Source organism: Panulirus ornatus, chromosome 11, assembly GCF_036320965.1.
Source record: "Panulirus ornatus isolate Po-2019 chromosome 11, ASM3632096v1, whole genome shotgun sequence".
In the NCBI taxonomy this organism is placed as follows: Eukaryota; Metazoa; Arthropoda; class Malacostraca; order Decapoda; family Palinuridae; genus Panulirus; species Panulirus ornatus.
The window spans coordinates 52,489,981-52,502,475 of record NC_092234.1 but is presented as its reverse complement, the minus strand read 5'-3'; positions in this window follow the sequence as shown (position 1 = coordinate 52,502,475).

Below are 12,495 nucleotides of genomic sequence, written 5' to 3'. Positions count from 1 at the left end.
ACTCCAAATGTCACACTACTTCACAATGATGTTGTGGTGAAGGAGAGGGGGGATCATCTCTCTCTCTCTCTCTCTCTCTCTCTCTCTCTCTCTCTCTCTCTCTCTCTCTCTCTCTCTCTCTCTCAATCCTTCCCATGGTCTTCCTCCCGGTCCCAGGTTCGAACCCCCTAAGGTATGCAACATACGTGGCACCACGCCTGCCCACTGTCCAAACATACGTGACACCACGCCTGCCCACTGTCCAACATACGTGGCACGCCTGCCCACTGTCCAACATACGTGGCACCACGCCTGCCCACTGTCCAACATACGTGGCACGCTTGCCCACTGTCCAACATACGTGGCACCACGCCTGCCCACTGTCCAACATACGTGACACGCCTGCCCACTGTCCAACATACGTGGCACGCCTGCCCACTGTCCAACATACGTGGCACCACGCCTGCCCACTGTCCAACATACGTGGCACCACGCCTGCCCACTGTCCAACATACGTGGCACGCTTGCCCACTGTCCAACATACGTGGCACCACGCCTGCCCACTGTCCAACATACGTGGCACCACGCCTGCCCACTGTCCAACATACGTGGCACGCCTGCCCACTGTCCAACATACGTGGCACGCCTGCCCACTGTCCAACATACATGCCACGCCTGCCCACTGTCCAACATACGTGGCACCACGCCTGCCCACTGTCCAACATACGTGGCACCACGCCTGCCCACTGTCCAACATACGTGGCACACCTGCCCACTGTCCAACATACGTGCCACCACGCCTGCCCACTGTCCAACATACGTGGCACGCCTGCCCACTGTCCAACACACTCCATACCTTTCCCTGCTACTGGAAGTAGCGCAATCTTAAACTGTGGGAGCAAAGTTTTAGTAAACCCCTGAGGGTTAAACCCCTTGTGTACCTTGTGCCAGCACGCATGCGCTCGTATGTATGTACGTCCAGATAGACAAGATGGTCGTCCAGATAGACAATATGGTCGTTCAGATAGACAAGATGGTTGTCCAGATAGACAAGATGGTCGTCCAGATAGACAATATGGTCGTTCAGATAGACAAGATGGTTGTCCAGATAGACAAGATGGTCGTCCAGATAGACAAGATGGTCGTCCAGATAGACAAGATGGTCGTCCAGATAGACAAGATGGTCGTCCAGATAGACAAGATGGTCGTCCAGATAGACAAGATGGTCGTCCAGATAGACAATATGGTCGTTCAGATAGACAAGATGGTTGTCCAGATAGACAAGATGGTCGTCCAGATAGACAAGATGGTCGTCCAGATAGACAAGATGGTCGTCCAGATAGACAAGATGGTTGTCCAGATAGACAAGATGGTCGTTCAGATAGACAAGATGGTCGTCCAGATAGACAATATGGTCGTCCAGATAGACAATATGGTCGTCCAGATAGACAAGATGGTCGTCCAGATAGACAATATGGTCGTTCAGATAGACAATATGGTCGTCCAGATAGACAAGATGGTCGTCCAGATAGACAATATGGTCGTCCAGATAGACAAGATGGTCGTTCAGATAGACAAGATGGTCGTCCAGATAGACAATATGGTCGTCCAGATAGACAATATGGTCGTTCAGATAGACAATATGGTCGTCCAGATAGACAATATGGTCGTCCAGATAGACAAGATGGTCGTCCAGATAGATAAGATGGTCAAGCTAAGGGACATCATTTCTCTGACCTTTGACCTCGTCGGTATATAGATGGGTGGAAGTGGACGGAGTGGGTGGAAGTGGACGGAGTGGGTGAAAGTGGACGGAGTAGGTGGAAGTGGATGGAAAAGTGGGTGGATGTAGACGGAGTGGGTGGAAGTGGACGGAGGGGGTGGAAGTGGACGGAGTGGGTGGAAGTGGACGGAGTAGGTGGAAGTGGACGGAGTGGGTGAAAGTGGACGGATTGGGTGGAAGTGGACGAGGTAGGTGGAAGTGGATGGAGTGGGTGGTTTCTCTCTAGATAAGTGTGTTGACCTATTACTTAAATAAGTGGGTAGAGGCGTTCGTAGATAAGTGGATGGAAGTATTATTAAATACCTGGATCATTTATTGATGTGGATGTGGTAGTCCCTTGCCCGGACATGTGGGAAAAAGTGGAGAGCTTTTGGAAAAATGGATGGGTTAAAACTGATGGGAAAAGGGCGGTTTAAATTGAATGGGTGGTTTAAAAAAATGAAAAATTTTTTAGAGGGTTTGGGGGATTCAGTGATTGGGGGTTTCCCTTATGGCTGTATAGGGCCCCCGTGGATACACCCCTAGCTTAAAAGGGCCCCTGTGGTTTTCACCCATGGCTGTATAGGGCATGTGGATACACCCATGGTTGTATAGGGCATGTGGATAAAACCAATGATTGTATAGGGCAAGTGGATGCACCCATGGCTATTAGGGCAAGTGGATATAGGAAATAACTTATGAGAAAAAGAAAAGAGAAAAGAGTAACTCATTGCCTTAAGAGGGAGTGGCTGGTACCTTTTTATTATGAAAGTCTCCCCCTACGACGGAAGGTGAATTACCCGTTTTCTGTGGCATTTTCTAATATGCCGAGTTAATAAGGTGGTGATTAGAGCAGCACTCGGGGGGGGGGGGGGGGGACCCATGAATCACCCATCAAAGGAAGGTACGCAAAATTGAGGGCTTTTACATATTGGACGGGAATGAAACATGTTGCTAGGTAGGGGAGGGAAGGGGTGTCCTTCGGGGTCAGGCTCCCTCTCCTCCCATGACCCACTCCTGTGACCTCATGTTCCTTTCTGTGACCTCATGTTCCTTTCTGTGACCTATGTTCCCTTTTTGGACCATGTTCCCTTTTTGCCTATGTTCCTTTCCGTGACCTCAGCTCCCCTTTCCCGTGACCCAGTTTTCCCTCTCCTGACCCCTCTCATCTCCCCTTCCTGTGACCCCACCTCCCCTCCCCGTGACCCCAATCCCCATTCCTATGACCCCAGTTCCCCTTTCCATGACCCCACCTCCCTTTCTATAACCCCATTTTCCCTTTCCCCTAAGCCAGCCCTTCCCATAACCCATTCCCCCCCCACACCCTTACCCTTTTTCCCCATACCCAGCCCATTTCCCCTGACCCTCCCTCCCTCCCCCTGACCCCAGCCCCCCATGACCCCCCTTCACCTCCCTCCATGACCCCCCTCCCCATGACCCTAATCTCCCTGACCCCCAGAACCTCCCCCTACCCTCCCTCCCTCCCCTGACCCCCACCTCACCCTTTCCCCATAAACCCCCACCCCCCTCCCCATGACCCTCACCCCCCTCCCCATGCCCTCCCCCTCCCTCCCCAACCCCCCAAACCCCCCCCTCCCCCTGACCCCACCTCCCTTCCCAAGCCCTCACCCCACCCTTTCCCCATAACCCTACCTCCCTCCCCTGAACCCCCACCTCCCTCCCCAGACCCCCACCTCCCCCCCCCTGACCCCAAATCCCCCCCCCATGACCTCACCTCCCTTCCCCTTTACCCCCACCTCCCTTTCCCTACCCCCACCCCTCCCCATGACCCTACCCCCCTCCCCCTGACCCCCACCTCCCTCCCCCCTGACCCCCCCCCTCCCCCCCTACCCTACCTCCCTCCCCCCGACCCCTCACCCCCCTTCCCCGACCCCCACCCCCCTCCCCTACCCCCACCTCCCTCCCCCTGACCCCCCACCCCCCTCCCCATGCCCTCCCTCCCCCTTTTCCCCCAAAAAAAACCTCCCTCCCCCTGACCCTAAACCCCCCCCCGACCTTTACCCCCCCCCTTTCCCTCCCCCTCCCCCTGACCCTAAAATCCCCCCCCATGACCCTAAACCCCCCTCCCCATGACCCTAAACCCCCCTCCCCATGACCCTCCCCCCCTCCCCATACCTCACCTCCCTCCCATGACCCCCCCTCCCTTCCCCCCGACCCCCACCTTTCCCCCCCCATGACCCTCACCTCCCTCCCCATGACCCTCACCTCCCTCCCCAAAGACCCCCTCCCCCTTTTCCCCCTAAACCCCCACCTCCCCCCCCCCATGACCCATCCCTCCCCATAACCCCACCTCCCTTCCCCCTGACCCTCACCTCCCCCCCCAAAGACCCTAAACCCCCTCCCCATGACCCTCACCTCCCTCCCCTGACCCTAAACCCCCCTCCCCCTGACCCAACCCCCTCCCCCAGACCCCCCTTCCCTTACCCTACCTCCCTCCCCATATATTCCCCTGATAATTCCCCTGGACCCTTAACCTCCCTTTCCCCAGGGCCCTCACCTCCCCTTCCCCTGACCCTAACCTCCCTCCCCCATGACCCTCACCTCCCTCCCCATGCCCTTTAAACCCCCCCCTCCCCAAAAAGCCCTCCAGAAAACCCCCCCCCTAACCCCAAACCCCTGCTAGTGGTTTGGGTTTGGGTTTTTCAGTGGCTGTCGTGTTCCCCCACAGCTGCTGAAGGACAAACAGCGAAACACGGGGCATCATGGTTTTTTGTGGCCCCTGGACTGCTCCCTCGTCAGCGGCCCCGGGTCGCCGTCGACCCCATGACGCGCCCCCCTCCACAACCGACCCCGAGGTTTTTCCTCCACCACCCCGGGGGTTGTCTTTTTCCCGGGCCCCCGGTGGGTCTCTACCAGCCATACCAGGTTTAGTCTCTCCCGCCCCAGGTGGGTTCTTTCCAGCCAAAACCCACCCGGTCAGTCTCTAACCCGCCCCAGGTGGGTCCCCTACCGCCCCGGCTACCCCGCCCCCGGTGGGTCTCTACCACCACCCTACCCCGGGGGTTCCCCTCCAGCTACTTTCCCGGTTTGGGCCCTTCCAGCAGTACCCGGTCAGTCTTACCCGCTAGCTACCCGGTCCCGTCTTACCAGCTGCTACCAGGTCAGTCTTACCAAACCATTTCCAGGTCGTCTCTCCCCGCTAGCTTTTCCCAGGGCAGTTTTCTACCCAGGGCCCCCTACCAGGTCAGTCTTACCAGCTAGCAAACCCGGCAAATCTTACCCGCCCCTACCAAAAGGGGGTCCTACCAGCCCCCTACCAAGGGGAAAATTTACCCAGCCCCAGGTGGGTCTCTACCAGCTGCCAGGTGAGTCTCTACCAGCGCCCAGGGGTCAAGGTTTTCTAAAACCCGCTAGCTACCCCGGGGTGTCTCTACCAGTTACCAGGTGTGTCGCTACCAGCTACCAGGTGCGCTACCCGCTTCCCCAAAATGAGTTTTGCCAGCTAAACAACCCGGTGAGTCTCTACCCGCTGCCCAAAGGGGAGTTCTACCAGCCCCAAAGGTGGGTCTCTTCCAACCACCCCCAGGTAGTCTCTAAACTAGCCCCCAGGTTGGGGCTCTACCAGTTGGGCCCCCCGGTCAGTTTACCAATAGCCCCCAAGGGGGGAGTCTCTACCAGCCCCCGGGGGGGTCTCTACCAACTAGCCCCCAGGTGAGTCTCTACCAGTTAGCCCCCAGGTGAGTCTCTACCAGTTAGCCCCCAGGTGAGTCTCTACCAGTTAGCCCCCAGGTGAGTCTCTACCAGCTAGCTACCAGGTCAGTCTCTACCAGCTAGCTACCAGGTCAGTCTCTACCAGCTAGCTACCAGGTCAGTCTCTACCAGCTAGCTACCAGGTCAGTCTCTACCAGCTAGCTACCAGGTCAGTCTCTACCAGCCACCTACCAGGTCAGTCTCTACCAGCTAGCTACCAGGTCAGTCTCTACCAGCTAGCTACCAGGTCAGTCTCTACCAGCTAGCTACCAGGTCAGTCTCTACCAGCCACCTACCAGGTCAGTCTCTACCAGCTAGCTACCAGGTCAGTCTCTACCAGCTAGCTACCAGGTCAGTCTCTACCAGCCCCAGGTGGGTCTCTACCAGCCACCTACCAGGTCAGTCTCTACCAGCCACCTACCAGGTCAGTCTCTACCAGCCCCAGGTGGGTCTCTACCAGCCACCTACCAGGTCAGTCTCTACCAGCCACCTACCAGGTCAGTCTCTACCAGCCACCTACCAGGTCAGTCTCTACCAGCCCCAGGTGGGTCTCTACCAGCCACCTACCAGGTCAGTCTCTACCAGCCACCTACCAGGTCAGTCTCTACCAGCCCCAGGTGGGTCTCTACCAGCTGGCTACCAGCCCCAGGTGGGTCTCTACCAGCTGGCTACCAGCCCCAGGTGGGTCTCTACCAGCTGCCAGGTGAGTCTCTACCAGCGCCCAGGTGTGTCTCGACCAGCTAGCTACCAGGTGTGTCTCTACCAGTTAGCCCCCAGGTGAGTCTCTACCAGTTAGCCCCCAGGTGAGTCTCTACCAGTTAGCCCCCAGGTGAGTCTCTACCAGTTAGCCCCCAGGTGAGTCTCTACCAGTTAGCCCCCAGGTGAGTCTCTACCAACTAGCCCCCAGGTGAGTCTCTACCAACTAGCCCCCAGGTGAGTCTCTACCAGTTAGCCCCCAGGTGAGTCTCTACCAACTAGCCCCCAGGTGAGTCTCTACCAACTAGCCCCCAGGTGAGTCTCTACCAACTAGCCCCCAGGTGAGTCTCTACCAACTAGCCCCCAGGTGAGTCTCTACCAACTAGCCCCCAGGTGAGTCTCTACCAACTAGCCCCCAGGTGAGTCTCTACCAACTAGCCCCCAGGTGAGTCTCTACCAACTAGCCCCCAGGTGAGTCTCTACCAACTAGCCCCCAGGTGAGTCTCTACCAACTAGCCCCCAGGTGAGTCTCTACCAACTAGCCCCCAGGTGAGTCTCTACCAGTTAGCCCCCAGGTGAGTCTCTACCAACTAGCCCCCAAGTGAGTCTCTACCAACTAGCCCCCAGGTGAGTCTCTACCAACTAGCCCCCAGGTGAGTCTCTACCAACTAGCCCCCAGGTGAGTCTCTACCAACTAGCCCCCAAGTGAGTCTCTACCAACTAGCCCCCAGGTGAGTCTCTACCAACTAGCCCCCAGGTGAGTCTCTACCAGTTAGCCCCCAGGTGAGTCTCTACCAGTTAGCCCCCAGGTGAGTCTCTACCAACTAGCCCCCAGGTGAGTCTCTACCAGTTAGCCCCCAGGTGAGTCTCTACCAACTAGCCCCCAGGTGAGTCTCTACCAACTAGCCCCCAGGTGAGTCTCTACCAGTTAGCCCCCAGGTGAGTCTCTACCAGTTAGCCCCCAGGTGAGTCTCTACCAACTAGCCCCCAGGTGAGTCTCTACCAACTAGCCCCCAGGTGAGTCTCTACCAGTTAGCCCCCAGGTGAGTCTCTACCAACTAGCCCCCAGGTGAGTCTCTACCAACTAGCCCCCAGGTGAGTCTCTACCAGTTAGCCCCCAGGTGAGTCTCTACCAACTAGCCCCCAGGTGAGTCTCTACCAACTAGCCCCCAAGTGAGTCTCTACCAACTAGCCCCCAGGTGAGTCTCTACCAACTAGCCCCCAGGTGAGTCTCTACCAACTAGCCCCCAGGTGAGTCTCTACCAACTAGCCCCCAGGTGAGTCTCTACCAACTAGCCCCCAGGTGAGTCTCTACCAACTAGCCCCCAGGTGAGTCTCTACCAACTAGCCCCCAGGTGAGTCTCTACCAGCCACCTACCAGGTCAGTCTCTACCAGCCACCTACCAGGTCAGTCTCTACCAGCCACCTACCAGGTCAGTCTCTACCAGCCACCTACCAGGTCAGTCTCTACCAGCCACCTACCAGGTCAGTCTCTACCAGCTAGCTACCAGGTCAGTCTCTACCAGCCACCTACCAGGTCAGTCTCTACCAGCCACCTACCAGGTCAGTCTCTACCAGCCACCTACCAGGTCAGTCTCTACCAGCCACCTACCAGGTCAGTCTCTACCAGCCACCTACCAGGTCAGTCTCTACCAGCCACCTACCAGGTCAGTCTCTACCAGCCACCTACCAGGTCAGTCTCTACCAGCCACCTACCAGGTCAGTCTCTACCAGCCACCTACCAGGTCAGTCTCTACCAGCCACCTACCAGGTCAGTCTCTACCAGCCCCAGGTGGGTCTCTACCAGCCACCTACCAGGTCAGTCTCTACCAGCCACCTACCAGGTCAGTCTCTACCAGCCACCTACCAGGTCAGTCTCTACCAGCCACCTACCAGGTCAGTCTCTACCAGCCCCAGGTGGGTCTCTACCAGCCACCTACCAGGTCAGTCTCTACCAGCCCCAGGTGGGTCTCTACCAGCCACCTACCAGGTCAGTCTCTACCAGCCACCTACCAGGTCAGTCTCTACCAGCCACCTACCAGGTCAGTCACCGACACCGCCAGGAGGGGGGCCTGACTCCCGGGGACCCGACTTACCTCCCGACGACGAAGCTCTAGTTGTCCCCCGACTTCGCCTAGTCATGAAATGAGCGATTTCATTCCCCTGCCTGACTCTGTCTACATGACTTTTCCCGTGTCTAGGTTCCTGCATGACCTTCCGTAGACCGTAGCCTAGGGTTATGCATGACTCTGTGTTGTCACCTGACTCTCTGACCTGGCTCTCGACTTTCCTTCCTGACGTAGGTTAGGTCATGCTGACCTCTTGACCTGACTGGAGTGCCCTGTGTACCCTACCTGCGACCTGACTGCCCTGTGTACCTTCCTCGGGACCTGACTGTCCCCCTACATACACCATACCTGGGACCTGACTGTCCCCCTACATACACCATACCTGGGACCTGACTGTCCCCCTACATACACCATACCTGGGACCTCACTGTCCCCCTACATACACCATACCTGGGACCTGATTGTCCCCCTACATACACCATACCTGGGACCTGACTGTCCCCCTACATACACCATACCTGGGACCTGACTGTCCCTCTACATACACCATACCTGGGACCTGACTGTCCCCCTACATACACCATACCTGGGACCTGACTGTCCCCCTACATACACCATACCTGGGACCTGACTGTCCCTCTACATACACCATACCTGGGACCTGACTGTCCCCCTACATACACCATACCTGGGACCTGACTGTCCCCCTACATACACCATACCTGGGACCTGACCTAACTGCCCTATATACTAGGGTTCACATACCCTTTACGTCCAGCCTATGACCCAGATACGCCCCTTTTCCCTCTCCTTTGCATCAACAGGACCTCCTCCTCCCTGACTCCTTCACCTCCCTACCCTGGGACCTAAGTTATGTAACTGCCAACCCTAGGACCTAACTCCCCTAACTACCCATCTTGGAACCTAATTACCCTTAACGCTGGACTTCGGTGCGATGATGAAGGAGTTTTAGGAAGAAGTTTCATCTTCAGTTTTATCTTAGGTTTATTCGTGTCTTCTCCTTCTGCAGGAGACCAGTTATATATTTAAGTTTATTCGTGTCTGTCCTTCGTCAGGAGAGCAGTTTTAGGTTTATTCGTGTGTTTTCTTCAGCAGGAGACCAGTTTTAGGTTTATTCGTGTGTTTTCCTCAGCAGGAGGCCAGTTTTAGGTTCATTCGTGTGTTTCCTTCAGCAGGAGACCAGTTTCAGGTATATTCGTGTGTTTCCTTCAGCAGGAGACCAGTTTTAGGTTCATTCGTGTGTTTCCTTCAGCAGGAGACCAGTTTTAGGTATATTCGTGTGTTTCCTTCAGCAGGAGACCAGTTTTAGGTTTATTCATATGTTTTCTTCAGCAGGAGACCAGTTTTAGGTTCATTCGTGTGTTTCCTTCAGCAGGAGGCCAGTTTTAGGTTCATTCGTGTGTTTCCTTCAGCAGGAGACCAGTTTCAGGTATATTCGTGTGTTTCCTTCAGCAGGAGACCAGTTTTAGGTTCATTCGTGTGTTTCCTTCAGCAGGAGACCAGTTTTAGGTATATTCGTGTGTTTCCTTCAGCAGGAGACCAGTTTTAGGTTTATTCATATGTTTTCTTCAGCAGGAGACCAGTTTTAGGTATATTCGTGTGTTTCCTTCAGCAGGAGACCAGTTTTAGGTATATTCGTGTGTTTCCTTCAGCAGGAGACCAGTTTTAGGTATATTCGTGTGTTTCCTTCTGCAGGAGACCAGTTTTAGGTATATTCGTGTGTTTCCTTCAGCAGGAGACCAGTTTTAGGTATATTCGTGTGTTTCCTTCAGCAGGAGACCAGTTTTAGGTATATTCGTGTGTTTCCTTCAGCAGGAGACCAGTTTTAGGTTTATTCGTGTGTTTCCTTCAGCAGGAGACCAGTTTTAGGTATATTCGTGTGTTTCCTTCAGCAGGAGACCAGTTTTAGGTTTATTCGTGTGTTTCCTTCAGCAGGAGACCAGTTTTAGGTTTATTCGTATGTTTTCTTATGCAGGAGACCAGTTTTAGGTACGCTCCTTCTGCAGGAGACTGCGGGAAGGCGTGTTATCTAAGTAGTGTCCATATCGACCAGCCCTGGATTAACATCTTTTGTGTGTGTGTGTGTGTGTGTGTGTGTGTGTGTGTGTGAGCTTTATTGATCGTCTGGGATGATTGTGTCTACTTATGTAATCCCAAAAGGTTTCATTTGCTCTACCGCAGCTGGGGGTGATTTTAAGGGTCTCTTGTGTGGTCTCTGTCGATGATGAAGGCCCCCCCGTGCTGGTGCAGGTCATGTGGGATGGTCTGTTGGTCATACGTAGGTCTTTTGTGTGTGTGTGTGTGTGTGTGTGTGTGTCTGTGTGTGTGTGTGTGTGTGTCTGTGTCTGTGTCTGTGTGTGTCTGTGTGTATGTATGTGTGTCTGTGTGTGTGTGTGTGTGTGTGTGTGTGTGTGTGTGTGTGTGTGTGTGTGTGTGTGTGGTTCAGTCGTGGTTCCTCATCAGTAAAGACCACACCTTTGGTCCTTGAATGGTCTGGTAAAACTGTTGGTTGTGGGGTATGTGTGTGTGTGTGTGTGTGTGTGTGTGTGTGTATGTGTGTGTTTCTTGATGTGTTGTGGGGTTGAATGGATGGGTTACAGTGCACTGTGATGGTTACAGTGCACTGTGATGGTCTCTGTAGTACGAACATGGGTCGTATGAGGGACTTTATTGATTTTAATCTGTCTTAACAAATACACTTCATCTTCTAAGCGTTTATTAGTATGACTGATCTTATTAGTTCGTATATTCTACAGCTTTATTTGGGGGCATCTTTATTGCCTTCATCTGTTAGTCTGTATATTTACAGCTTTATTTGGGGCATCTTTATTGCCTTCATCTGTTAGTCTGCATATTTACAGCTTTATTTGGGGCATCTTTATATTACCCTCATCCGTTAGTTCGTATATTCTACAGTTTTATTCGTAGGGCATCTTTATTGCCCTCGTCCATCAATACATATGTTGGGTTTTTTTTTTTTTTTTTTTGGGTTTATGGTTAACTTTGATTTGATTTTTGATTTTTTTTTTGTGTCTCGAAATCCGCTGTTGTTTTACTTGTATACTCTTACCTCCTGCGTCTGTAACCTAACCTGTCGGTTTTTGCTGACGTAGTTTTACTATAGAAATTCGACATTAGTGTCAATACTGGTAAGTTGGTGCGTCTCATCATCTTCTTTTCTTCCCTTTTCCACCTCCTCCTCCTCCTCCTCCTCTCCTCCTCCTCCTCTCCTCCTCCTCCTCCTCCTCCTCCTCCTCCTCCTCCTCCTCCTCCTCCTCTTCCTCCTCCTCTTCCTCCTCCTCCTCCTCCTCCTCCTCCTCTTCCTCCTCCTCTTCCTCCTCCTCCTCCTCCTCCTCCTCCTCCTCTTCCTCCTCTTCCTCCCATTTTCTAAACCCATCAGTGCCGTGCTCCTGGTGTACTCGCTGTCGCAGCCTCCAGGTGGGTCTTCCCATCATGTATCGTAGATGTAGACGGTTGCGTCACAGGAAGGGGGGGCCCAAAAGTCCCGTGACCCAGTGATTTCGGTGTGTGTTTTATGAGAACATCATGTCCTAAAATCAGGGAGGCGACTGGGTTAGCAATTGCAGCAGTAATGCACTTAGAGTGATCCGATCTCTTAAGCCGTAAGGGTGTTGAACACTCTTTTCCTCCCTGGGTGCGTGGTCCTCACGCACTCCACGGTGAGGGGAGGTCTGGAGGGAGGTGGTGAGACGGGGGGGTCCGTGGCACACCCATCTCCTCTCAGTCATAAGCCCCTGTAGTACAGTAGCCAAAACGGCGTCCTAGCTACGTCTCTTCGTTGTATATCAACTGACTGTTATATTTCTCAATGGCGTCCTAGCTACGTCTCTTCGTTGTGTAGCAACTGACTGTTATATTTCTCAATGGCGTCCTAGCTACGTCTCTTCGTTGTATATCAACTGACTGTTATATTTCTCAATGGCATCCTAGCTACGTCTCTTCGTTGTGTAGCAACTGACTGTTATATTTCTCAACGGCGTCCTAGCTACGTCTCTTCGTTGTGTAGCAACTGACTGTTATATTTCTCTCTTGTATGTCTCCCTTCCTCTGATGATGATGTGATTATTACACGAAAGTGCACTTGGGAACTTATCGTGTTTCATTTTCCCCGTGGACTCATAGGAATATATATATATACTTGATCACCCGCAGAATTGTGATCCTTTCCAGCATATGATGATTCACACACACACACACACACACACACACACACACACACACACACACACTCACACA